The following is a 26,558-nucleotide window of genomic DNA, read 5'->3' on the forward strand; positions in this document are numbered from 1 at the left end:
ATAAGCTCCTGCTCTAAAGCTAGTTTTTAAACCAGCAGGACAAATTCCATTGGGTTTGTAAACCTGAGAGTAATCCTCTGTGGTTTAGTGCTCTGTCCTTTCGGCACAAGCCTTCTTGGGCCTCCATAGTAATGTCCCTGCCTTTTCAGCTTCCCAGGGCAGTGACAGCCCCATTGTCTTTGTCCTCTGCTACTATGGCTCTACTGGAATCATTCTTCCTTCTTTGCATCCATCAATGTCTTTTTAGTCTAGGCTGGCAGTACTTCTACTGGCAATTCTGAATCTCTCCAGAAAAAGATTATCTAGCCATATCCTTGACCATGTCTCCAGAACATCCTTTCTAAATAGAGAAAAATCTCATCATTAAAATTAAATCCTCAAATACTGGTTCATTTTTGCAAAGCAGTTCCTTCCTCCATTTATTCTTTGTTCTCATCTTCTACTATGAGCAGTTAAGAGACACCAGGCTTCACCTTCCAAATTTGTTTGGAAATCTCCTCAGCTAAATATTCAAGTTCATTCCTTACACATTCTACTTTCCACTCAACTGCAGAATATAATTCAGCCAAGTTATACAAATTGTATGTCACTGTATAACAAGGATCACTCTTTTTCCATTTTCCAATAGCTTTATGTTCCTCATCTCCTTTTGAGACTTACCAAAAGCACCTTTGACTTCCACATCTCCACCATTAGTCTCTTCAAGGCAATCTAGGCTGTTTCTATCATGAGTCTCAAATTTTTTCTGGCCCTTACCTGTTACCCAATTCTGAAGCCAGTTCTAAATTTTTAGGTATTTGTTACAACAGCACCCTATTTCTTGGTATTCTAATCTGCAACAGCTTCCTAGGGCTGCCATAAATATACCACAAATTGGGTAGCTTAAGCAATAGAAGTTTATTCTCACAATATTGGAGGCTAGAAGTACAAAATAAAGATGTTGGCAGGGTCATGCTCTCTCCAAAGCCTCGAGAGACGAATTTTGCTTTTCCTCTTCTTACTTTTTGATGGTTGTTGGCAATTCTTGGTGATTCTTGGCTTTACATTAATCTCTACCTCCATTTGCTCATGGTGATTTCCCCTCTGTGTCCCTGCATCCCTGTTTTCTCTTCTTATAAATACACCAGTCATTGGATTAGGGTCCTTCATAATTCAGCAATTCATCTTAACTAACTGCTTCTGCAAAGATGCTATTTCCAAATAAGGTCAGATTTTGAGGGGTTCCAAGTGAACATAAATTTGACGGGAAACTATTTAACCCAGCACAATTGCTTTACTATATATGAATTAATATAAGACCTACAACAACACAAAAATTAAGTGCATAGAAGATTACACCAAGCAGGCAAAGGGTTGAGAAAAGAAAACTTACAAAGTGAAAATACAAATGATAATAACTATTCCAATGAAATGTTCAAACATTGGAAATGAAAGAAATGTAAATTAAAACCAGAATGAAACATAGTTTTTGCATGTCAAATCAGTAGTATTTTCTTTTTTATAGAAACATCTCATGCTGATGAGTGCAGAGAAGATTGTTGCACTCTTATATTCATGGAGGGAGTGTAAATTGATACAACCTTTTGGTAAAACAATTTGGAAATATATATCAGAATATTAATATTTTCTGCCTTAGTAGTTCCTCTCCTAGAAATATTTTCTTATGGAAATAATTTGAACTATTAACAAAGATTTATGCATGGAATGCTTATTGAGCATTGATTATTAAAGAGGGATAATTTGAAATAATTGAAATATCCAACAATAGGAGAATGGTTAGGTACATTATGCATTATTCATATAAATGGTATTACACAATTATTAAAATTAAATTTCTGAGGAATTTTCAATAACACAAAAAATACACTTATCACTGAAGTAAAAATTGAGTTAACAAAACTATCTCTTTGAGTACAACTATACAAAATATAGAGGAAAATATGGAAAATGACAACAATAAATTCTTCTGGGAGTGATTTGATATATTTTTCTGTTTTTAAAAATATGTTCAGATTTCAAGTTAATTATCTTTGTAATTAGCAAAAAAATCCCTGAAAGTATGTCTACAAGAAAAACTGGCTTGACTAAATTTGGTTCAAAAATGAAACATTGAATTAAATTAAACCGTTCTTGTTTGGAGCTGCTTGTTCAGTGGAAAAACTTGTTTTTAGTTTTTCTACTGCCAAGATCATTTATTTTACCAAAGCTTTTATCCTGCTTAGGAATCTCATCGGCTTCCTGTCTGTTATGCTTCCAAGTTTAAACCTCTTTGACTACTTTTCAAGGTCTCCTATAATTTGGTTCCATCTAAAATTATTTCCTATTACTCTCCCTTTCACTTTTCTAGACTCTGATGTCTATTGAAAGTACCCTCAACATTTCATACAGAAGTTTTCCACTTGCTCATAAACACATACCACCACCAACACACACCCCACACACACACAGACACAATCTTGTACTTTCTGTTTTCCAGTATTAAAGAAATCATATGGTTAATTCATTCAACAAATATTTTAGTCTTGATCATGAATCAGGTGCCTTTCTAGGTATGGGAGTACAAGCTTATAAAGGTTAAGGTGGCAGCTCACGTGGAACTTTTTTTTTTTCGAGAAGAAAATTTATTTAGTTACAATTCTCCAAAGATCATGAGGTGGATGGATTCCTCCATATAGATTAACAACTAGTCTTAGAACTTAAGTTTAGACCAGAACTCTACATATTGGACCAAATTAATCTAATGCCTTGGGAGAAAGAAAATCTTTCTTTCCTTCTGTCCTTCATTTTTGTGTTCACAGCACATTTTCAAGTTCTAGAAACATTGGCAATGCCTTAGAGAGAATAAATTGTCCTCATAGCTATTGTATTATTTATTTGTTCACTCTTCAAGCAAAGAATATAAATTTATTGTCTGGACATTGCAATCTTATATTCTAAAGAGGCAAACTTCTAGTCCTAGGACATTTGCAGGCATGCTTGAAAATTGTGGTCTGTCTTATGCCTGTAATTAGCATCAAGGTATATACCTTGCTCTCCTTTCAGCCACCTGTTCCAACAAGACCAATATGACAGATATTGCCATAACACTAAGCTTCCTCAGTTGGGTAAATTTACTTTTATTAAATAAGCAAAGTGTGACAGTACACCCAGGAAAGGTTCGTGGTGTATTAAATGCAAACAGAGCTGCTGCTGGAGATATGTGTATGCCCTCTCTGTTACTGTCCTACTCTCTTACTCTTCCTGTACCTGCCACCAGTCCTTTGCTGCAGACACACTTGACAGATTTCTATAAACTATGTTAATCAGTGTTCTCCAGAGAAACAGAACTGTGTGTGTGTGTGTGTGTGTGTGTGTGTGTGTGTGTGCGTGTGTGTGTATGTGTATGTATATGTACAGAGAGAGAGAGAGAGAGAGAGATAGGTATGCATTAGGGATATTGTGGGTTCAGCTTCAGACCACCACAATAAAGTGAGTGTTCTAGTTTGCTAGCTGCCGGAATGCATTATAGCAGAAATGGAATGGCTCTTAAAAAGGGGAATTTAATAACTTGCTAGTTTACAGTTCTAAGGCCGAGAAAATGTCCCATTTAAAGCAAGTCTATAGAAATGTCCAATCTAAGGTATCCAGGGAAAGATACCTTGATTCAAGAAGGCCAATGAAGTTCAGGGTCTCTCTCTCAAGTGAGAAGGCACATGGCGAACACAGTCACAGTTTCTCTCTCATCTCTAAAGGCACATGGTGAACACAGTCAGGGTTCCTCTCGCACCTGGAAGGGCACATGGCAGACATGACATCATCTGCTAGCTGCTTCTCATGGCTTCTGGTTTCCTAAAGCTCCCCAGGAGGCATTTTCCTTCTTAATCTCGAAGGTCACTGGCTCGTGCACTCTCTGCTTCAGGGTGCTGCAGCATTCTATGCTCTCTCTGAATCTCCTTCATTTTCCAAAGTTCTTCCTTTTTTTATAGGACTCCAGAAAGTTATCAAGACCCACCCAAATGGGTGGAGACATGTCTCTACCTAATCCAGTTTAACAACCACTCTTGATTAAATCACATCTCCAGGGAGATGATCTAATTACAGTTTCAAACATATAATACTGAATAGAGATTAGAATAAATGGCTGCCTTTACAAAATGGGATTAGGATTAAAACATGGCTTTTCTAGGGTACATACATCATTTCAAACCAGCACAGTGAGTCACATCATTTTTTGTGTTTTCCAGTGCATATAAAATTTATGTTTACACTAAAGTGTAGCCTATTCAGGATGTAATAGCATTATGTCTAAAATAACTTTAATTAAAAGATACCTTATTGGTAAAAATGCTAACCATCATCTGAGCATTCAGCAAGTCCTAATATTTTTGCTAATGGAGGTTCTTGCCTCAGTGTTGATGGATACTGATTGATCAGGGCATTGGTTGTTGAAGGTTGAGGTGGCTATGGCAATTTCATAAAGTAAGAGAACAATGAAGTTTGCCATATTGATTGACTCTTCCTTTCATGAAAGATTCCTATGTAGCATGGGATGTTGTTTGATAGCATTTTACCCACCGTAGAACTTCTTTCAAATTGGGGTTAATTCTCTCAAACTCTGCTGCTGCTTTACTAACTAAATTTACAGAACATTCTAAATCTTTTGTTGTAATTTCAACAGTTTTCACAGCATCTTCACCAGGAATAGTTTCCATCTCAAGAAACCACTTTCTTTGTTCATCCGTAATAAGCAAATCCAGTCTTTTAAAATTTTTTTATGAGGTTGCAGAAATTCAGTCAGAATTTCATGCTCCACTTCTATTTCTCTTGCTATTTCCACCACATTTGTAGTTACTTTTGCCACAGAAGTCTTAAAACTCTCAAAGTCATCCATGAGGGATGGAATCAACTTCTTCCAAATTCCTGTTAATGTTAATATTTTGACTTGCTCCCATGAATCACAAATGTTCTTAATGGCATCTAGAATGGTGAATGCTTTCAATTTACTTTGTCCGAATCCACTAGAGAAATCACTAAGGAAATTATAGCCTTACAAAATGTCTTTTTTAAAACATAAGACTGGAAAATCAAAATCACTCCTTGATCTGTGGGCTACAGAATGGATGTTGCATTAACAGGCATGAAAACAACATGAATCTTTCACCTCTCTGTTCTAGTTTGGTAGCTGCTGGAATGCAATATACCAGAAATGGAACAGCTTTTAAAAAGGGGAATTTAATAAGCTATTAGTTTACATTTCTAAGGCTATGAAACTGTCCAAATAAAAACAAGTTTATAGAAATGTCCAATCTAATGCATCCAGGGAAAGATACCTTGGTTCAAGAAAGCCGATGATGTTCAGCATTTCTCTCTCAGCTGGAAGGGCACATGGCAAACATGGCAGCATCTGCTAGCCTTCTCTCCAGGCCTCTTGCTTTATGAAACTCCCTGGGAGGTGTTTTCCTTCTTCATCTCCAAAGATTGCTGACTGGTGGACTCTGTGGGTCTCTCATCCTTCTGTTGTGGTTCTGTGCCTCTCTCCTCATTCTTGAAAGGAATTCCCTTCAAAATATCTCCTCCTTTATATAATTCCAGTAGACTAATAAAGATCCATCTAATCAAGTTTAATACCCACATTTGATTGAGTCATATCTCCATGGAGATAACCTAATCAAGTTTCCAGCCTGTAGTACTGAATAGAGACTATAAGAAACCATTTCTCTTACAAGATTGATTAGGATTAAAACATGGCTTTTCTAGGATTCATAAGTCCTTTCAAACCAGCACACTCTCCATCAGAACTCTTAGATAACATGTGCTTTTGTTAAGGAGCAGTACCTTTTGAAAAGCTTCTTTTTTTCCTGAAAAGTAGATCTTAAGAGTGTGCTTAAAATATTCAGTAAACCATATTGTCAACAGATGAGCTGCCATCCAGGCTCTGTTGTTCCATTTAGAGAGCAGAGGTAGAATAGATTCGGTATAATTCTTATGTGTTCTAGGATTTTTGGAATGGTAAATGACCACTGGCTTCAACTTAAAGTCACCAGCCTTATTAGCCCCTAACAAGCAAGTCAGTCTGTCATTTGAATCTTTGATGACAGGCTTTGACTTTTCCTCTTTAGCTATAAAAGTCCTAGATGGCATCTTCTTCCATTAGAAGGCTGTTTCATCTGCATTGAAATTCTATTATTTAGTATATTATTTAGTATATTATTTATATAATCTTCTAGATAACTTGCTGCAGTTTTTACATCACCACTTGCTGCTTTACCTTGTACTTTTTTATTATAGAAATAACTTCCTTCCTTAAACCTCATAAACCAACCTTTGCTACTTGCAAATTTTTCTTTTGCAGCTTCTTCACCTTTATCAGCCTTCATAGAATTGAGGGGAGCTGGATCTTTGCTCTGGATTAGGCTTTGCCTTAAGGGAATGTTGTGGCTGTTATGATTTTCTATCCAGACCACTAAGACTTTCCCCATATCAGCAATAAGTTTGTCTCCCTGTCTTATCATTTGTGTACTCACTGAAGTAGCACTTTAAAATTCTTTCAAGAACTTTTCCTTTGCATTCAAACTTAGCTAACTATCTGGTACCAGAGGCCTAACTTTCAGCCTACCTTGCCTACTTCACTAAGCTTAAACTTTTCTAGCTTTTGATTTTAAGTGAGAGACATATAACTCTTCCTTTCACTTGAACACTTAGAAGCTGTTGTAGGGTTACTAGTTGGCCTAATTTCAATATTTTTGTATCTCAGGGAATATGGAAGCCTGGGGAGAATGAAGCAGTCAGGACACACACTGCATTTATCAACTAAATTTGCTTTTATATAAGGGATCAGTTTGAGGTGTCCCAAAACAATTACAATAATAACATCAAAGATCACCAATCACAGATCACTGTAACAGATATAATAAGGGTGAAAAAGTTTGAAATATTGTGAGAATTACCAAACTGTGAACAGAGACATGAAGTGAGCACGTTATAAGAAAAATGCTGCTAGACTTGCTCAACACAACGTGGCCATAGACCTACAATTTACAAAACAAAACAAAAAAAAGCAAAATATTTGTGCAGTACAATAAAGTGAAGCACAATAAAACAAAGACAAGGTATGCCTTTTTAGGGATTGGCTTACAAGACCATGAGAATCAGGGTTGGACATATCTGAATTCTGTAGGACAGGCCTCAAGTTAGATATTCTGTTGTAGGTGACAATGAATCCTCTAGGAAAAGCTGTCTTGTCTGAAATATAGGAATCCTTCTTTCTGACTGAGGAAATCTATTCTTCTCATTAAGGCCTCTAACTGATTGGATAAGAAGGCTTTTCTCTGCTGAGGGCAATTTCTTTTGTTGAATGTAGATGTGATCAGCCATAGATGTATTCAACCAATAACTTTTGCATAAGAAGGCTTTTCTCATTGCTGAGGGAAATTTCTTTTGTTGAATGTTGATGTGATCAGCCATAGATGTATCCAACTAATAATTTAGCTTACCTATAAAATACCCTTACAGTAACAGTAAGGCCAGTACTTACTTGATTAAATAACTGGACACTATTTCCTAGCCAATTAGACATATACTACTCATCACAAATCCACTATTATCAGTTGTACTTTCTGATCCAAATTGTTTGTTAACTCTCTTTCCTTGCATCTGATTTGCATATTCTGTGTATTATTCTTCAGGATTGTGTAAAATGATGGGAGTTATTTCTATAGCTTTTTATTTTCTAAAATTCATTCTGTTAGAACATTAATTCAGAGAGATGTTGATAGATTTTTAAAAGTGTGAAGAGGGAGTGTTTTTTTTGGACAAAAATGTAGAAAACATTGTATACTAAATTTCCTTTTTCAAATTCACAATGTTTTTAGAATATTTAGGTTTATGAAAAGTCCCACAAGCAAACTATAGGAAGCCAACAAAATAGGTTTAGATTGATTTGGGACAGCAGTTCCCAAATGTATTTAATCATAAAACACTTTGAGGGGAGTCACATTGTGGAAATTTTTCGAAGCTTTTGTCTAGTGAACAAAATAAAAGTTATCATCTTGGCATGCTACTCCAAAGAAAAGGCTTTACTACATTAGTCTATAGCCCCAACTGATTAAAAATAATAAGGAGACCCTTAGACAATAGTACTGGCTTCTAAAGGAAATGTTCACCACCTATTAGGAAGTATTTTAATAGGGTTAAAAATGTGGGTTCCAGAATCACATTGCCTGATTTCAATTATTTCTCCACAGTTACAACCTATGTTTCCTTGACCAAGTTGTCTAATCTGTCTAAGACTCAGCATCCTCATTCATGAAATAATTATAATAGGGTGGGGCAATGGTGTCTCTGGCAGAATTCTCGCCTGCCATGCTGGAGACCCAGGTTTGATTCCTGGTGCCTGCCCGTGCTAAAAACAAACAAACAAAAAGATTATAATAACAACAATACCTCTCAGTGGATCATTATACACATGGAACAATCCATGTAAAATTCCCTGCACAGTCCCCAGCTTATAATTCAGTGTCAACTTGAAGGTTCTCTCCTTTAAACACTCACAGCATTAATAAAGCCCAAATCATACTGAATGGTGGGTGCCTACATTACTCTTCCATCTAAAGTTAGAACACGCTTATTAGTTTGGGAAAGGTGAATATGTTTGGAATCAAAATGAGTTCTAGATTCAATGATGGGACCACCCAACTGAGAGGTCTTTGGAATATCAGTTCTCCATTCAGCGTTCCATTTCTTTATCTGTAATGCATAACATGTAAAAGGTCTATCCTAGTCCCAATGTTTGAAAATATGCTTTTAAAAAGTGTTAAATAACTAGTTTCTAATCTCGTTGTTTTGTTGTCATGAATAGACACTTTTTACTTCCATGTGCTGCAAAGCATTTCCCCATATTCCAATAGTTTTACTTTCTACTAATTGTTGTCTCCACAGCTCAAAACCTTTAGAGAGCCACATTAAGATGATCTAATAAGATGCCTAGAAGAGTTTAAGAAAAACATTAATGTTTAACTGCAGATTAATAGACTATTTTAATTTCATTGAGGACTTAGAGATCAGACAGCAGCCCAGTATAGGGTTAATAACATGGATTCCTGAGTCACAAGACCTACAATATGTAGCTTGACTCTACTACTTATCATTTGCTCAAACCCACTGTGCCTCAGTTTCCCCAACAATAATATGGAGTTCCTACCTTTGTAGTTATTATAAGATAATATGTGTAAAGCACTAATAAAACAGTGCCTATTATATCGTAGACAATCAATAGACATCCGTGCTCTCATTATTGCCATGTAGTCCAATACTTTTACTTTTGCAGATAAGAAACCTGAGATTCAGAGATTAAAATGACTGATCTGGAAGGCAGAGAAGTAATTAGTGATAAAACTGTGAGTGGACTCAGGTTTTGAGCCTTATTATACTTCCCTTTCCCGAACAATTGCATTCCAGAAAGGATGACTGTTAAACTAATCTCAGTTTCTTTAGTCATTCCATTTGATTATTCCTTCAAAAATCCTAAATCACATGGGCTAAGTAGCCACAGTGAATATTTTAAAGCTTCTGATTCAGGCATTTTTCTGGTGGGGAAGACAGAACAGAACATTTCTATGAAGATGAGATACAAAGAAATTCCATTTAATTAAATTCCAAATATATATTAATTAAATGAAGAAAAATATATAAAAATTTTTCTTAGACCTTGTTAGAGGAAAACCTGGTTTCCTCTTTTCTTTTTCTTCCAAAGGAGATTATTGTGTTACACCTCAGTATGAGTGAATTTATTCATGCAAAGACATTATTTAAAACTTGCCTTTCTAGTTTGCTAGTTACCAGAATGTGATATGCCAGAAATAGAACAGCTTTTAAAAGAGGGAATTTATTAAGTTGCAAGTTTATAGTTCTAAGGCCATGAAAATGTCCCAATTAAAGCAAGGCTATAGAAATGTCCAAATTAAGGCACCAACAAGAAGTAACCTTCACTCGAGAAATGCTGATGAAGTTCAAGGTTTCTCTGTCTACTGAAAAGGCACATGGCGAACATGACATCTGCTAGCTTTTTCTCCAGGCTTTTTATTTCATGAAGCTTCCTTGGGGACATTCTCCCTCTTCATCTCCAAAAGTCTCTGGATGTGTGGGCTCTTGTGATTCTCAAGGCTCTTGGGACTCTGAAACGGACTTTTTCTAAAATGGTTCCTCTTTTAAATGATTCCAGTCAACTAATCAAGCCCCACCTGGAATGGGTGGAGTCATATAGACCTCTAATGAAAGGTTAATACCCACAATTAGGCATATCATTTCTGTAGAGACAATCTAATCAAGTTTCCAACCTACAGTGCTGAAAAGGTGATTAAAAGAAATGGCTGCCATCACAAGATGGATCAGGATTAAAACGTGGCTTTTCTAGGGCACATAATCCTTTCAAACTGGCACAGCTGTCATATTCCAATCATGGTTCTTGAGGAAGAGAAAGAATAGTGAAGAAGACATAAATTTTACTCCCACGGGGTTAATGTTCTAATATAGGGTTAGCAAACTATGGCCATCAGGCAAAATGTGGCTTGCTACTTGTTTTTTGAATGTTGTTTTATTCTAACACAGCCATGAGCATGCATTTTCAGATTGTCTATAATTGCTTTTGCACTACAAAGGCAGATCTGAGAAGTTGTGACAGAGACTATATGGAACACAAAACCTAAAATATTTACCATCTGGCCTGTTTTGGTTTGCTGAAGCTGTCAGAATGCAATACGTCAGAAATGGGTTGACTTTTTCAATGGGGATATTAATTATAGGTCACAATTCTAAGGTCATGGAAATGTCCAAACTAAGGAATCAACAAGATACATTTACTGAAGATGCCAGTGGCATCCAGGATTCTTCTGTTAAATGGGAAGGCATGACTGGGCCTTCACTCCCAGATTCCATTGCTTTTAGGTTCCATTTGTCCTTGCTTGCTTCTCTGGAGACATTTCTCTAAGCTCTCTGTGTCCTGTGTATCTTCTTTTAGGATCTCCAGGTTGTTTCTCTGCATCTTTCACTTGGTTTCATTTCCCCGCTGTCTGTCAGCTTTCTTAAAGGATTCCAATAAAGGATTAAGACCCACCTTGAATTGGGGGGGTCACATCTCATGGGAACAACCCAATCAAAGGGTTCCACCCACAACAGGTCTGCCTGCACAAGAATAGATTAAAAGAATATGGTCTTTTCTGGGGTACATAATAGATTCAAATGAGATGTTTATCGATCTCTGACGTAATAGGGTGAACCATTCAATAAACAATTAAACAAACAAATACATTGGACAATTTTAGATACTATAAAGAAAATAAAACAAAATGATATGAGTGACAGAGTGTGAGAGACCAGCAGACTACTGTATATTGGTGGCTGTTGAAGGTCTTTCTAAGATGGTGACCTTTGAACTGAGTTTAGAATGATAAGAAGGAGCAAACTTTATCAAGAAACAAGTGGCAAAGCATTTCTGGAAATAGGTACAACAAGTAAAAATGATCAATAGCTATCTTGGAATGTCATTAATAAAGGACAGAACAATAATAAAGAAGGAACTAGAGCAGGCAAGGACAGTGCATTAGTTTGTTGAGCTGTTGAGAATGACATATACCAGAAATGGAATGGCTTTTAAAACAAGATTTAATAAGTTGCAAGTTTACAGTTCTAAGCCTATAGAAATATCCAAACTAAGGCATCCAAATTAATTCCAGGAAGGCTGATAGGTCAGGAACACCTCTGTCAGCTGGGAAGTCATGTAGCTGGCATATGCTGATCCTTGCTCCTGGGATCCATTGCTTCCAGCCTCTGTTCCAATGGGGGTTCCTCATTTTGCTTCTCTGAGGCTGTCTTTCATCTCCTGAGTTCCCTTGGCTCTCTCCAGGTTCTGGTTTGCTTAACATCTTATGGGAAGCTGTATGGCAATGTCTGCTGGGCCCTAAGCATCTGCAAAGTCTGTATCTCTGTTTTCCACATGTCAACATCTGTGTCAGCTTTGCTCTCTCCAAAATGTTCCCTTTTTTAAAGAACTCCAGTGAACCAATCAAGACCCACCTGGAATGGGTGGAGTCACATCTTCATCCTAATCAAAAGGCCACACCCCAAATTGGATGCAACACATTGCTGTGGAGATAATCTAATCAAAAGTTTCCACCCTACAATATTGAATCAGGATAATTAGAAATGATTTCCCCCACAAGATTGGATCAAGATTAAAACATGGCATTTCTGAGGTACACATTAGCTTCAAACTGGCAGAAGCTGTATCACTTGGGTCCCTATTTGAGAAAGAATGCATCTGACTGAGACAATTGAGGAGAATTTGACATCTGTTAGGACTTTTTTGTTATTGGTCAAGGATAAAGTTCAGTGCTCACACATGACTTTACCTTTTTCTCTTTATTAATCTCTCTATATCTTCAAGGTCAGTAAAATCAGCAAGTCTTATTTTTCTAGATGGTGACTTTATTTTTGTTATTCTGTTTTTCCTCTTGTTACTAGGTGGGTAATCGTGTTGCTTCTGGTTCCCAGTCCTAGGTTCTGAGAGGGATAGCACAGGTCCTGCCATGTTTTCTAACAATCTTTACCAGTGATAAAGTTGGCACTGTAACTTAGTCCTGATTTGGTTCATTGCATGTCCTTAACTGTCTTCAAATCCAGAGAGGGAGGTAGAAGGCATTAGTAAACTCACAGATTTCATTCTGTTAAGCCTAATGGTTTTGATACTACAACAAAGAGTTCAGTACAAATTTTCATGAATAATACTGTAAATAATAAGAAATGCAAATAAAGACAGTAAATGAACCTGTTGGAAAATTGTTGGGTATTGAACCATGCCCCCCAGAAAAAATGGACATGTCCTATGGGTGTACTGACAAAGAAAAAAACTGCATCGGTTATTGCTAAACTAGCAAGGGTGACTTTATCCAAGGATTGGTATAGGAGTGAAGGGAAAGTAGGAATCAATTCCTTGAAAGCAAAGTTCAGCCAGCTTTTTAAGGGCTAGTAATGGGCTGGAGGAAAGACCCTTGTTGATAGTAGGGAAGGTTGAACACCAGGGTGGGTGGGGGATTTACTGAGGTTGTGATAGGAACACTTGGTTCATAATATTTTTCTCTGAGGTAAGCAAAGACTCCTCCTGGAGTCTGTAAGGCCCGGAAGAGAGTAGGAGGCAGATAAACCCATTTAGGGCCTCTCAGGCACTTGTGTATGTAGTGTGGAAGGGAAAGTTGAGGGTTTGGTTTGATATATAAAATAGTTAGGGTTTATTCCTGTAGTCCCACAGTTTTAAGGTTAGTTTTTAGGCTTATCAGGACAGAGGAGGGAAAGGTAAGGAATTTGTTAAAAGTAAGGCTGATGGCTTGGTTAAGAGAAAGAAAACAGTCTTTATCATATTTCCTCTTGTTTAAGAAAAACATCAAGGTTTTCATTGAACAAATTAGTTGGTTGGCTCTTGTATAGATGCTTTTTTCATTGGTAGAGGGACAAGTTGAACCATTTGTTGAGAGGTAGGGGTAAAAAGGCAGATGTCTCAGGGTCAGGAATCTTAGAAGAGGGATATCAGAATTCTTTAGTGACCTAGAAGTGACTTGTCTATGGAGAAATCCAGGCCATGAATGGTCTGCTGCAATGATGAGTTCTGTGACTTACATATCAAGTCATCAGGTGGTAGCTCTCAGTGCCCCTTCAGATCCTGGGGAAAAGGCCAGCTAAAGACAACCTAGAGTCTCTATAAGGATTTGGGCAGGCAGATTGCAGTCTTCTATGACATCAAGACCAGAGGGCTGGGAGGAAAATTTAAAATGTTAGTTTAGAAAGTTGTAGCAGATATTGAAGGAAACTACAAGAATCAAAATATTGATAAAAGTTGATGATAGGAGCAAGATGACAAGAGCAGTCCAATTTACAAATAAGTAGCAAATGCATGTAGTTATCTGTAGTTTGCAAAAGGTGTGCGTGTGTGCAAAACTGCTCAAAAGAAATGAACAGGACTCTGATAAACTCAAGAATGTGCTATAGTTTTCCATTTAAATTCAATATTTCTCTCTATAGTCACTATCACTTTGATCAAAGATAATCTCAAAGAAAGATGATTCTACATTATAAAATAAGACTAATTTCATTGGATTTGGCCTGATAATTTTTACAAAGGTATAGCAAGAATGGTAATTTATCATATAGGCCTTTTATTTTTGCTTTGTTGGAGTTTTTATAAAGATTTTCAGATGAGACTTAAAAGTTTTCGAGGTTAGGAAGCCAAGCCAAGAATTTTCCATCAGATTTCACTGAAGTATCTACAGAACTGAGTGAATTTCTCACTTCTTGACATCCCCTGGCAGGTTCCTGGGCCTGCCCAGAAGTGACCTTCGTTACTCATCTATAATGTTGGGAACATTGGAAGTCAGGTACCAAGACAATTTTTTCAAGAGGGTTTTGTAAGCATTGACTCTGTTAAGAAGTCAGCCTTAGTTCTTTGAGAATATTTAGTTCTTTAAAAGCTTTGGTTACATAGTCATCATTTTAATGATATGCTATTAAAAAAGAGGAAATATTTGTATTAAACCTATGCAAATGGATATATTGCCATGGAAATAAGAATACCCAAGAGTTCCAAATTTTGGAGGGATCTGATGGGGAAAAAAAGATAAATGTTTCATTGTGGTTTACAAAAGTATAGTTTAATTGTTGTTATGAGTTATAGATAGCTTAAGAAAAAGAAAAAAAATGTCCAGAATATAGAATAATAAAGTATCACACATATTTTAAATAATATCCATAATTGTCCTCTATCAGGTCATTTGACTCCTATTTAATTAATCCTTGTTCCTTTTCATCTGTGTTAGCAATCTCATGAACCCATTGACTTGACTTTTTCACTAGAATGCTGGAAGTTTTGCTTCATTCCACTAGTAAGGTCCCAAGTTATTTAAGCCATGCCATCAGAAGCCTGTGCTCCACTGCACTTGACATAATCCTTTCCTGTGTCTTTGAGGTGGTCCCTTTTATGTTGAAGGCAAGCACTCTGTCTTGTAACTAATTGCAAGCCAAGCAAAACAAACACACAAACAAAAATTATTTTTGTAGACAGCAAAATAATAAGGTGGCAATAGTAGCATATTTAATATATTACTTCTTTAGAAAAGTAAAATATCTGACAGTTATTTTGAAAACAATGCAGTTGAGGAGGAAATTCAGTTGTTTCCATTTTTATAACTGAAGAATAATGCAACATTATATTATTATTGTTTAATATCAAACAAAGCACAACCAGAACATATCATGGGCAATGAAGACACTGACAAATCTCTGGGAATTTTCCACAATTTCTGAAATATTTAAATTAATACATTTGACCCATATAAATTTTACCTAAGAAAGGTTAAGCATCTTTTTAAATTTAACATCACTTCCCCATGCAACTCGTAATATAGTAAATAATTCTAATTAGTTTTAGCACCTCTTTCATTACAAGATGGAAGAACACATCCTTTGTGATTTTTCCAGAGCCCCCTGGAAAATCCCAAGGACAGTTTGAGATCAACACGACATCATTAGGATTTGATGGGGGGGAGGGGTTAACAAAAGATGTCAGGAGATTTGGACACTTGATTAAATAGGATCATGGCTCACTGTGAAACAATACTTGGCTCTCTATTTAACCAAAGTTACAAGAAAAGAGTTTAAGTAGACAGAGAGTCATGGCGCTGCCCATGAGGTGTTGCATCCAGGGTGAATGTCTTTGCAGATTGGAGGAGGGCAGCCAAGGCAGCAACACCTATGTAGCATATGGTTACATCTCCTCCTCACTTGTCAGCTGCCTGACCAAGAGCAGAGAAAATGGTGTGCTTCCTGTGGTATTGGTGGTGGGAGACTGAGCTTCAACTACTGCCAGATACAGGGGCTATTGCAACTTGCAAGGTCTCTGGTATCAATTCGTGCTTTGCCAAAATACACATCCTATACTTGGGGTCCACACCACACAAGAGCTCCTTTGGAGGAACTATCCACAAGGAAGATGTCAGAGCTACTGAAAAAGACTAGGTTGAAATTTATGAAAGTTTTTTCCCAGGTGACATTGTCTTGGCCAAAGTGATGTCCCTAAGTGACACATGGTCCAAACACCTGCTGACCACTGCTGACAATGGGCTGTGAGTGGTGGTGGACCCCAGTGAATCAGTTGTCCAGATGGTACTCCTGGGCTACTGTGAGATGCAGTGCCCTATGACCCACACTTAAGAATTGCTGAAAGTGGCACTAGTGTAGCCTGAATTCTCAAAGATCTAAAAAACCATATTTTACCCAGTGGAGTGGATTAAGCCACTTCTGAGAGTACATGTATGAAAGTAACATCAAGACGCCACTTTATTCTTTATGTCTTGATTCAAATATATGGAGTCAGCCTCAACCACTCCTAGAAAAATCTGCCTGTAATGTTTTCTGTAGGTGGAGAATTCTTACCATTTTTGTTTGAGTGATGCAACTTCTCTTTTGAAAGCACGGCAAACAAATTCTATAATGTTGGAAATAACCTATATGTCCTGGCAGTCCTGATAAAGGTATGCTTTTTGGTGTGACAAAGAAAATATTTTGACTGAAAGGATTTTCTGGTTTCTGCTGTCTTAAGGAGGAATAGGAATTTAAGCGGTATCATGACTCATGACAGAGCAAGGTTGGCCTGGTTTCCTGCTTTAACTGACATGTATATGTGTTCACTTCTTCTGGACAAAGCCTGATCTCCAATCTTGTTTATATTTTTTGGGTCCTAAGCCTTTGTTTATTAAATCTTTACTGGGTCAAGTACTTTATATACATTACCTTGTTGAAGGAGATTATGGTTTGGTGGATATTATAGACACGTGGGCCTCCAGGACATGAATAGTTTTGAAAATAATTGGGGAAACACGATATTACTAATGTAGTGTTTATTAAATCTGAATTGAGTAGAGAGACAGACCACTACATTGGGAAGAGACCAGGGAAGGATTTGTGACATGAGATAAAAAGAAATTAGCTTAGATGAGTGAAATGTAGATATTCAATGCAGAGATAGAAGACCAAGCAAAATGCTGAAGTAGAAATTAATATAAAAGTTTAGGGATTAGGAAGGGATGAGAGGGTCAGTTGTATTGCTGCATCACCTCCTGTGGACTCCCTCTCACTCCACATGCCCAGGCCATGGCGCCAACCTGTGCAGCTGTGGTAGGGGTCATAGCTTGGGATGTCAGTCCTGGGGAGGAGTGTGGTTGGGTAATGTGATTAGGAGGTGTTCTAGTTTGCAAGCTGCCGGAATGTGATATACCAGAAAGGGGACGGCTTCTGAAAAGGGGTATTTATTAAGTTGCAAGTTTACATGCTCTAAGGCTATGAAAATGTACAAATTAAAGCAAAGCTATAGAAATGTACAATCTAAGGCATCCAGGGAAAGAACCCTTGGTTCAAGAAGGCTGATGACTTTCAGGGTTTCTCTTTCAGCTGGAAAGGCATATGGTGAACATGGCAATGTCTACTAGCTTTCTTTCCAGGCTTCTTGTTTCAAGAAGCTCTCTCCAGGGCATTTTCCTTCTTTATCTCCAAAGGTCTCTGGCTGTGTAGGCTCTAAACATTTCTTCCAAGATGGTTCTCTCTTAAAGGGCTCCAATAAGCAACCCCACATTGAATGGGTGAAGACACATCTCCATGGAACCCATCTAATCAAAAGTTACCATCCACATTTGGGTGGGTCACATCTCTATGAGAACAATAAAAAAGCTCCCATCCAGCAATATTGAATAAGGATTAAAGGACATGGCTTTTCTGGGGTCCTCAACAGATTCAAACTGGCACAGGTAGCCTCAGGTTGCCTTGGGGCCCTTTTCTCAGCTGCCGTGCTCCCCTTTTTTGAAGTCTTTGCCTGGGTCAAACTAATTTTCCACAGGAGAGCTCCTTGCTTTCTTCCATTAACATATACTGGAAATCACTTTCTATGGGTCAGAAAGCTCTATCACCCTTTTTCCAGGCTTTAGAATTCTCTATTGTATGGATGCCTTAGTTCCCAGTTGACAGACATTTCAGTTGTGCTGCTCCTGGCAGTTCCCATTGTGTAGCAGGGAATGAATGACCTTGAACAAGTAAATTTGGGTCTTCAATGTAGACTTTTAAAAATGGACATTGCAGGTCAAAGTTTAGAGTATGTGTAACAGTCCTAAATGTTGTCCAAAGCCCCAATGGAACTTGGGGTATTTCGTGGTCTCAGGCATTATTTTGTAACTTGCAAGCTGCAGACATCTCCTTTTTTTTTCAAATAATTTACCTATAGATAATTTTGAGTGTTTACATGCACTGGCATATCATCTATGCATCATTACAGGTTTGTCCTTACTTTACAATCCTCTTATATACTCCCCTTCCCTAACTTTGACTTTGGCAGCACTGACTTTGACCTCAAGAAATCAAAACATGATTGGTAGAAGAAGCCATCTTTATCTTTTTCTGAGTTCCAGAATGAAGGTTTCAGCTTGTCATTAGTAAGTTAGATGTTTGATGCATGCTTTTGATATTTTTTCTAATTAATGACATTTTTTCTATTCCTTCCCTCCTTTACCTCCCTAACTTGAATTACTTTTCGTACCAGCCTCACTGAGATATTGTTCACATACTCTTCATCCATTTAGAATCTGCAATTAAGTGGTTTTCAGTGTACTCACAGAGTTGTGCAACCATCATGACAATCTAATCTTAGAGTATTTCTTCACTCCAAAAAGAAACCCTGTACCTATTTGCAGACATTCCCAATTCTTCCCCCACCCCACCCAAATCTAGGCAGCCACTAACCGACTTTCTGTCTCTAAGAGTTGCCTATTCTGGACATTTCATGTAAATGGAATTATACAATATGTGGTCCTTTGCAACTGGCTTCTTTCACTCAACATCATTTTCAAGGTTCATCCATGCTGTAGCATGGACTAGTGTTCATTACTTAAAATTGCTAAATAATATTTCATTATATGAATATACCACATTTTATTTATCCATTCATTGTGTCCACTTTAGGCTATAATGAATAATGCTGCTATGAACGTGCCTTTAAAGGCTGTTGCATGGACATGTGTTTCAATTTTCTTGGGTATAGATGAGGAGTTGAATTGGTGGGTCATATGGTAACATTTTAAGAATGTGCCAGAGTATTCACCAAAGTAGCTACACTATTTTACATTCTTACCATTTTGCAAGGGTTCCAATTTTTCCATATCCTAGCCACCATTTGTTATTATTAGTCTTTTTTTAAAAAAATTCTGTTTATTTTTTTAAATCTGTCTTCAAAGTACAACCAATGTGATTAATTATGCCTTTAACAAAATCATTCAATATTTAAACAAATTCAATATCTAAACCCATTTTCATCAACCAAATTAGGAAAAGGGAAAGAATTTCAAAACACAGACCAGGAAACAATCACAAAATATAGATATAATTACTACTTTTAAACTTTGAAAAGAAAAATTATCAAAATAAACTTAAGTCAGTATTCCAGAAAACGTACTATTCTGAGTTAATGGAACATCATTTCTAAGTTAGGATGATACAGAAGCTGAATCTTTCTTATGACTAGATTTCAACAAATGACTTTGTCATTATATAGAAATGGGTGATTTGTGAATGTAAATGACAAGTTTTGAAAGGCAAAAAAAATCAACTGCAGGTAAGCATTGGCTACTACAGAACTGAGGTGTGCCTATTTTTTAGAACCAAAAATAAATTACTGTCTTGTAAAGGACAACACTTAAAATTAAGTGTGCAAACATAACCATATCATTTGCAACTAATTGTGTCCTTGAAAGACTGGATCACACCTTAAAACACTGTACTGCTACTAGTGAACGTACAAGGCAGAAATGTATTTCTAAAATATTGTTACATAAATGAGTAATATTAATATAAATTCTTTATTTACATCAAGATCTGTTCCATTTTGCTGGTGTGACTAATCTTTAGAACGGTAATGGTAATCCCAAAGGGTAAAGAATGTTAAGAGCAGATATTTAGACATTAGGTAATGGTTCAATTCAATGCAATCATAAACCTTCATAGTTATTTTTCTAAAGTCACTGAAACCATTTCAGGTTAGTTTGCTAAAAGTAAACCATTAATCACTTAACTGTTATCCTTACCATGGTACTTCTCTACATTGAATAGAAATACATTTAATATAGAGACACATTTTAAGTAGAAGACTTACATTCTAAATCATGCTTTTTGATTTTATAAAAAATCATATAAACCCTCTCACTTAAAAGTTGTAGGGGGGCTTTATAATAAATTCTTAAATATACTAATTTCTGTGATGTCTATTATTTGAATAAATTTTTGCAAGGTATTAGAAAACTTTCAGAATTAGAGGACTGAAATCTGATTTTAACCTGCTAGTTGCTTAGTGTCCAGTTACATTCTTCATGGTCCTTTGTGAACTTCTTGTTTGTTTGTTTAGCAGACTTTTGTTTGTGTACATACATATGTATTTCCTTGTATAATATAAACATCAGTCTTTTTTAAAAAGTATTTTATTTTAGAAAATAACTTCTATACAAAGCAGAGAAAGAGAAAAGCAATAATTTTCAAAGCACACTTCAACAAGTAGTTACAGAACAGATCCTAGAGCTTATCATGGGCTACCTTTCCACCATCTCAAAATTTTCCTCTGGCTGCTCTAAAACACGAGAGGCTAAAAGGAATATTTAATATTGTGATTCAACAGCCAAACCATCACTTTTATTATAGCCATCCTAGTTGATGTGAGATGGTATTTCATTGTGATTTTGATTTTGATTTCTGTGGTGGCTAAAGATGTTAAATGTCTTTTCCTGTGCTTATTGGCCATTTATATCTTCTTTAGGAAAATGTCCATTCAGATTCTTGGTTCATTTTTAAATTTGGTTATTTGTCTTTTTATTATTGAGTTGGGTAGGATTATTTTTAAATACTGATGATTTTTAAATCATCATTATGAAATATGTTTACCGTATCATTGAGCTGATAATACTATTTTCTTCTTTGATCTATTAAACAAAGTAATTGTTTTTTTTGTTTGTTTGTTTGTTTTTTGCATGGGCAGACTCTGGGAATCGAATGCAGGTGTCCAGCATGGCTGGCGAGAACTCTGCCACTGAGCCACCATTGCCCACCCAATAATTGATTTTAGAAAAATATTTTTTATTGTGAAATATAACATATGTGCTGAATAGTAATAAATTTCACAGTACGTGATTGCAAGTAGCTATAGAACAAATTTCAGAGTTTGGTTTGGGTTACAGTTCCACAGTTTTAGGATTTTCCTTCTACCTGCTTCAAGGCACTAGAAGAAATATCAGTATAATGATTCATTAGTCATACTCATTTATAATTAAATCCTATCTTCTCTGTTATAATTCCACCTTCTCCTTTGACCCTTCTTCCAATATTTAGGGATATTTGGACTATGCACATTCTAACTTTCTCATGTTGGAAAGGAGGATAATATGGAATAGGGGGATGAAACAGTTGATGTTCTTAGAGAGGCTGGCCAGTCTGGTTTTTAGGACTTATCTGGCCTAGGAACTCATCTGGAGTTTGTAGGTTTCTAGAAATTAATATTAGTGCATGAAATCTCAGCTATCATGCTAAATGTTCTTTAGGTTAACAGGAATGACTTTGGTTGTGATTTGGCAAACCATGATAATTAGCAATATCTAGCTAAGCTAGCCTGGGAGTAGCCTCCAGGGTGGCCTCTCGACTCTGTTTGGACTCTCTTAGCCACTGATACTTTATTTTGTTATATTTATTTCCCCCCTTTTGGTTAGGAAGACATTGATCTCACAGTGCCGAGGCCAGGCTCATCCCTGGGAACCATGTTTCTCATTGCCAGGGAGACTTTCACCCCAGGATATCATACTCCACATGGGGAGGATGGAAGAGTGTGTTAGTTAGATTCAGTTGTCAACTTGGCCAGGTGAGCATACCTAGTCTTGTTGCTGCAGACATAAGCCAATGGTATGTGAACCTCATCTGTTGCTAATTACATCTGCAGTCGGCTAGGAGGTGTGTCTGCTGCAATGTGTGATGTTTGACTTAACTGGCTGGTGCTTAAATGAGAGAGCGCAATGTAGCACAGCCTAAGAAGCTCAGCATTCCTCATCTCAGCACTTGCAGCTCAGCCCAGGCGTTTGGAGATGCAGAAAGAAGTCACCCCGGGGAAAGTTGTTGGAACCCGGGGGCCTAGAGAGAAGACCAGCAAAGACCATTCTATGCCTTTCACATAAGAAATAATCTCAGTGGAAAGTTAGCTGCCTTTCCTCTGAAGAACCAACAAAATAAATCCCCTTTTATTAAAAGCCAATCCATCTCTGGTGTGTTACATTCCAGCAGCTAGCAAACTAGAACAGATTTGGTACCAGACAGTGGGGTGTTGCTGTGGTTTGCAAATACCAGATATGTTGGAACAGTTTTTTGGATGGCTAAGGGGAAGATTTTGGAGGAACCATGAAGAGAATGATGGTGAAGTCCTGGAGTGTTTGAAGAGACTGTTGGTGTAAATGGAACCACTGCCAACCTTGAGAAAGGAGGACACAAAAGGGAGAGATTGGAGTTTGCAGAGTGAGGACCATGGAAGCTCGGGTCTGAAGCCAAGAAACCTTGGCCAGGAGAGTGGACCCACCCATATACATGGAGAGGGTGAGTTTACCCTGAAGGGTGAGGATGAGTCTCCCCTCTCATTGCAGTGGAAGAGTTGTGCAGCCTCAGGCCTTGGAGAAGGTAGAGCATGCTCCTTGGGGGACTGGGAGAGCCTGGCTGCCACCACATGGAGGGGTTGAGCGTGTACCCCAGAAATGGCAGAGAGCCCTTGGAAAAAAAACTTCCAAGGGCATGAAAGTGGCATCAACTCAATCTGTCAAGAAACCTTGGAATGTAATCATTATGAAAATTCTTCAGAAAAGACTGTCACTTTACTTCTAAAAGATGTTGCAAGGGATAGAAATGCTATAAATATGAAGAATATCAGAAAGTTTGCAACTATCCATAACTCTTAGAAATAATGTGATTATTCACACAGGAGAGAAAAAACTCTTGAGTTTAATGATTTTGGAAAGGCTATCAATTAAGAGTCATTCCTTTGGAAATACTTAAGTCTCATAGGAGAGAAATTTTATAAGTGTAAGCAATGGGGTATGTCCTTCAGCCTAAATCCTTCCTTTGTATTTCATGATCAAATGCCTCCAGGAAAGAAACTCTGTGAATGCAGTGACTACAGAAAAATCTTCAGCCCAGGGTCTTTCCACAAAGATATACCTTCTGTGGAAGAAAACTTGGGATGTAATGAAAATAGGGAAACTTTGAATGGTCCCTTGTTCCTTCAGAAATTTGTGAGAGAAACTTCAAGAATGCTGTGACTGTGGAAAATCTTTACTTTTCAGTCTTTCCTTCAGAAACACATGAGGTCTCAAACTGGAGAGAAGCCTTATGAGTGTAATCATTGTGGAAAGTCCTTTGGCCAGAATGCTCATCTTAATGTGCACAAAAGAACTCACACTGGAGAGAAACCCTATGACTGCAAGGAATGTGGGAAAGCTTTTATCCTTCCTTCATCTCTTCAGAAACACGTAAAGACCCACACTGCACAGAAACCCTATGGATGCAATGAGCGTGGGAAACCTTTCATTGATCAATCTTCCCTTAAGAAGCATATACAATCTCACAGTGGAGAGAAACCTTATAAATCCTTCAGCACAGCTCTATCTTACTTGCACAAGGGAACTCAACACTGGAGAGAAAACCTGTGAGTGTAAAGAATGTGGGAAGGTCTTTAGGAATTCCTCTTGCCCAAGGGTACATGTGAGAATTCACACTGGAGAGAATTCCTATCAATGCATTCACGGTGGAAAAGTCTTCATCACAAGCATTAACCTTATAATGCCCAAGCAAATACATACCAGGCAGAAACTCTGAATGAAATGACCTTGGGAAAGTCTTAGGTGATTCTTTACACCTTGTGCCTCACTTAAGAACTCGCACTGGAGAGATACTATTATAAGCAATGTGGAAAAACCTTCAGGCACAACTATTCATTTCTGTTCTATTGAGACAAACTTTATAAATGTTATGGTTCTGGATTATCTTTATTAATGAAGTTTTTATCCTTAAAGTGCCCCAGCTCATTAATTTGTAAGTATGAACATCATGTATCACACTAAATTCATCACAAAGACTTTGATATGTAGTATTTTCATTATAACAATTCTAAATATTGTCTGATTCTCATTGACTTCATAGATTACTTAGAACTGTATTTTCAAATATGCAGAGCCTGCGTATTTTAGCTATCTTTTAGTTATAAATTTCTACTTTAATTACATTGTGGACAGACTGCATGGTATTCATGATAAAGATTGTGCTTTATGTAGAGTTAAACAGAAAATTGTTTGAGACTTGCCGTGTGGCCTAGCATGCTAGATACAACTAGTTGCTCTTCTGGTATACATGCCTCAGTTCCTTAAACTAATAAAACCACAATTTTGTTAAATGAAAAAGAAGGAATGAGGGTTAAGTACGGAGAAGTTGCAGAGGGAATGAGAAAGAAAGAAAATATGTGCTGGTACTTGTTGAGCTGTTATCAGGAAGCCCAGTCTCCCATACAAAGTAATAGTAACTGAGGCTGAGCTTTGGAGCCAGCCCCCCTGGGTCTGTATCCTCTATTGCAAGCTTCTGGCTGTTTTTCTTTTTAATTGAAATTTTGGACATAATTCTAGATTCATATACAGCTACAAGAAATAATACAGAGAGATCTTTGTACACTAATCCCAGTTCTCCAATTTCGCAAAATTAGTCAGGATATTAACAGTGATTCTTGAGCAAGCTATTTTTATCTCTTTAAGTCCGTTCCTCATCTGGAATAGTATGACCTATCTCATCAGGATATTGTGAACAAAAAATGCATAAAAGTGCTTAGTACATATTCGTTTTATTGCTATATTGTTATATTGCTATATACGAGTGTTGCTATTATATCTCTGCCATCTCAACTACCTTGTAAAGCTAGGCCGTATTCTAGACACTTTCATGTAGTTTGCTAATTAGTTCCCTATTTATGGCTATTTAGGAATTTATAGTTTCAGCTATTACAGACAATGCTAAAGGAAAATTCCTGTATCATATATCTTTGTGTGTGCCTGTGATGCTTTTGTAAAAATATATTTCTAGAGAAGTGGTATGCTTGGCCAAAGAATGTAGGTATTTTGAATTTTGATTCTCTCTTATTGTCTTCCAGAAATGCTCTACCAATGGATTCTTTCACCATCAGTTAATCTTTTTTGTCATCTCTGAACCTCACAGTGATCCTGTAAAGTGATACTCATTTCCACACTTTACAGAGAAGGAAACTAAAGCTTAGAAAGATGAATTTACTTGCTCCGAATCATACAGCCATCTAACAGCAGAACAATATTCAACCACAATTCTATCTATAAGTAAAGCCCATGTACTTTGTCCTGTGTCATGGTGCCTCCTTTATGCCAATTACTGAACAGAATTTTGGGCATGCCAGTAGAGTCTCTCCAGACTGGCATTGATTCATTAATCATGGGTGCTTTTTTTGATGTAATTCATTCATTCAGTACATTTATATTGAACAACTACAGGCATACCTCAGACATATTGTGGGTTCAGTTCTAGACTACTGCAGTAAAGCAAGTCACACTGGTGTTAAAGTACATATAAAAGGTATGTTTACACTATACCATAGTCTATTAAGTGTGCAATAGCATTACGTCTAATAAAACAATGCACATACTTAAAAAGAAGGTGGATACAGGTGGTAACAATATCATAAAAACATCAGTTCTTTTAAAAGTGAGAAGACTTTGTTCTTTTAAACAATCAAGGACGTAATAAAGACAATATAAGGTACAGAAAATCATTCCAATAAGACGAAGAATTTCTCTCTTTTAGAGCAATTACTCCAACAGCAAAGAGAAAGATTTTATAACCTCTTGTTAGTAACAGACCAATAATCCAAGAAAACTGTCATTTTAGCAGAGAAGAAACAAATTCTAGTTTTGCATCAGTAAATTATTTGATACTAAATGCTTTAAAAAACCTTATAAATAAATACATTAAATCTTACCTACTTTGACCCTAAGAAATAAATTCATTTTCCTTAAATCTTCTATAATTTTTCATATCCAATATTATGAATTTATCCTATGCTTTTTTCTCACTTTGCAACAACTAGTCATTTTACTTTAGGACAGAACTATTCCCTTTTTTTCTTTTCAAAAACACATCTTTCTTCCCCTGAATGCATGACTTAGTATAAGCTTAAGATTTTAAATAATCAAAAGATCCTTAAATGGATCTATTCCATTTTACTAAATCTGCCAGAATGCAATGTATCAGAAATGGGTTGGCTTTTGCAAAGGGGATTTATTAGGTTACAAATTTACAGTGCTAAGTCCATGAAAATGTGCAAATTAAGGCATTAAGAGGAAAATGCCTTCTCTGAGGAAAGGCTGCTGGCATCTGAGGTTCCTCTGTTCCATAAGAGGGGCATGGTGATATTT

At 36.8% G+C, this 26,558-nt stretch overlaps 2 pseudogenes; both read left to right on the top strand.

Annotated features, from left to right (window-relative positions):
• Nucleotides 1-15,692: 15,692 nt before the first annotated feature.
• On the top strand, nucleotides 15,693-16,278 carry LOC143663345 (exosome complex component CSL4 pseudogene; annotated as a pseudogene).
• Nucleotides 16,279-17,169: 891 nt separating this feature from the next.
• Nucleotides 17,170-23,949, top strand: LOC143663346 (uncharacterized; annotated as a pseudogene).
• The last annotated feature ends 2,609 nt before the right edge of the window (nucleotides 23,950-26,558 follow it).

The sequence above is a fragment of the Tamandua tetradactyla genome, chromosome 19 (genome assembly GCF_023851605.1).
Source record: "Tamandua tetradactyla isolate mTamTet1 chromosome 19, mTamTet1.pri, whole genome shotgun sequence".
Lineage (NCBI taxonomy): Eukaryota > Metazoa > Chordata > Mammalia > Pilosa > Myrmecophagidae > Tamandua > Tamandua tetradactyla.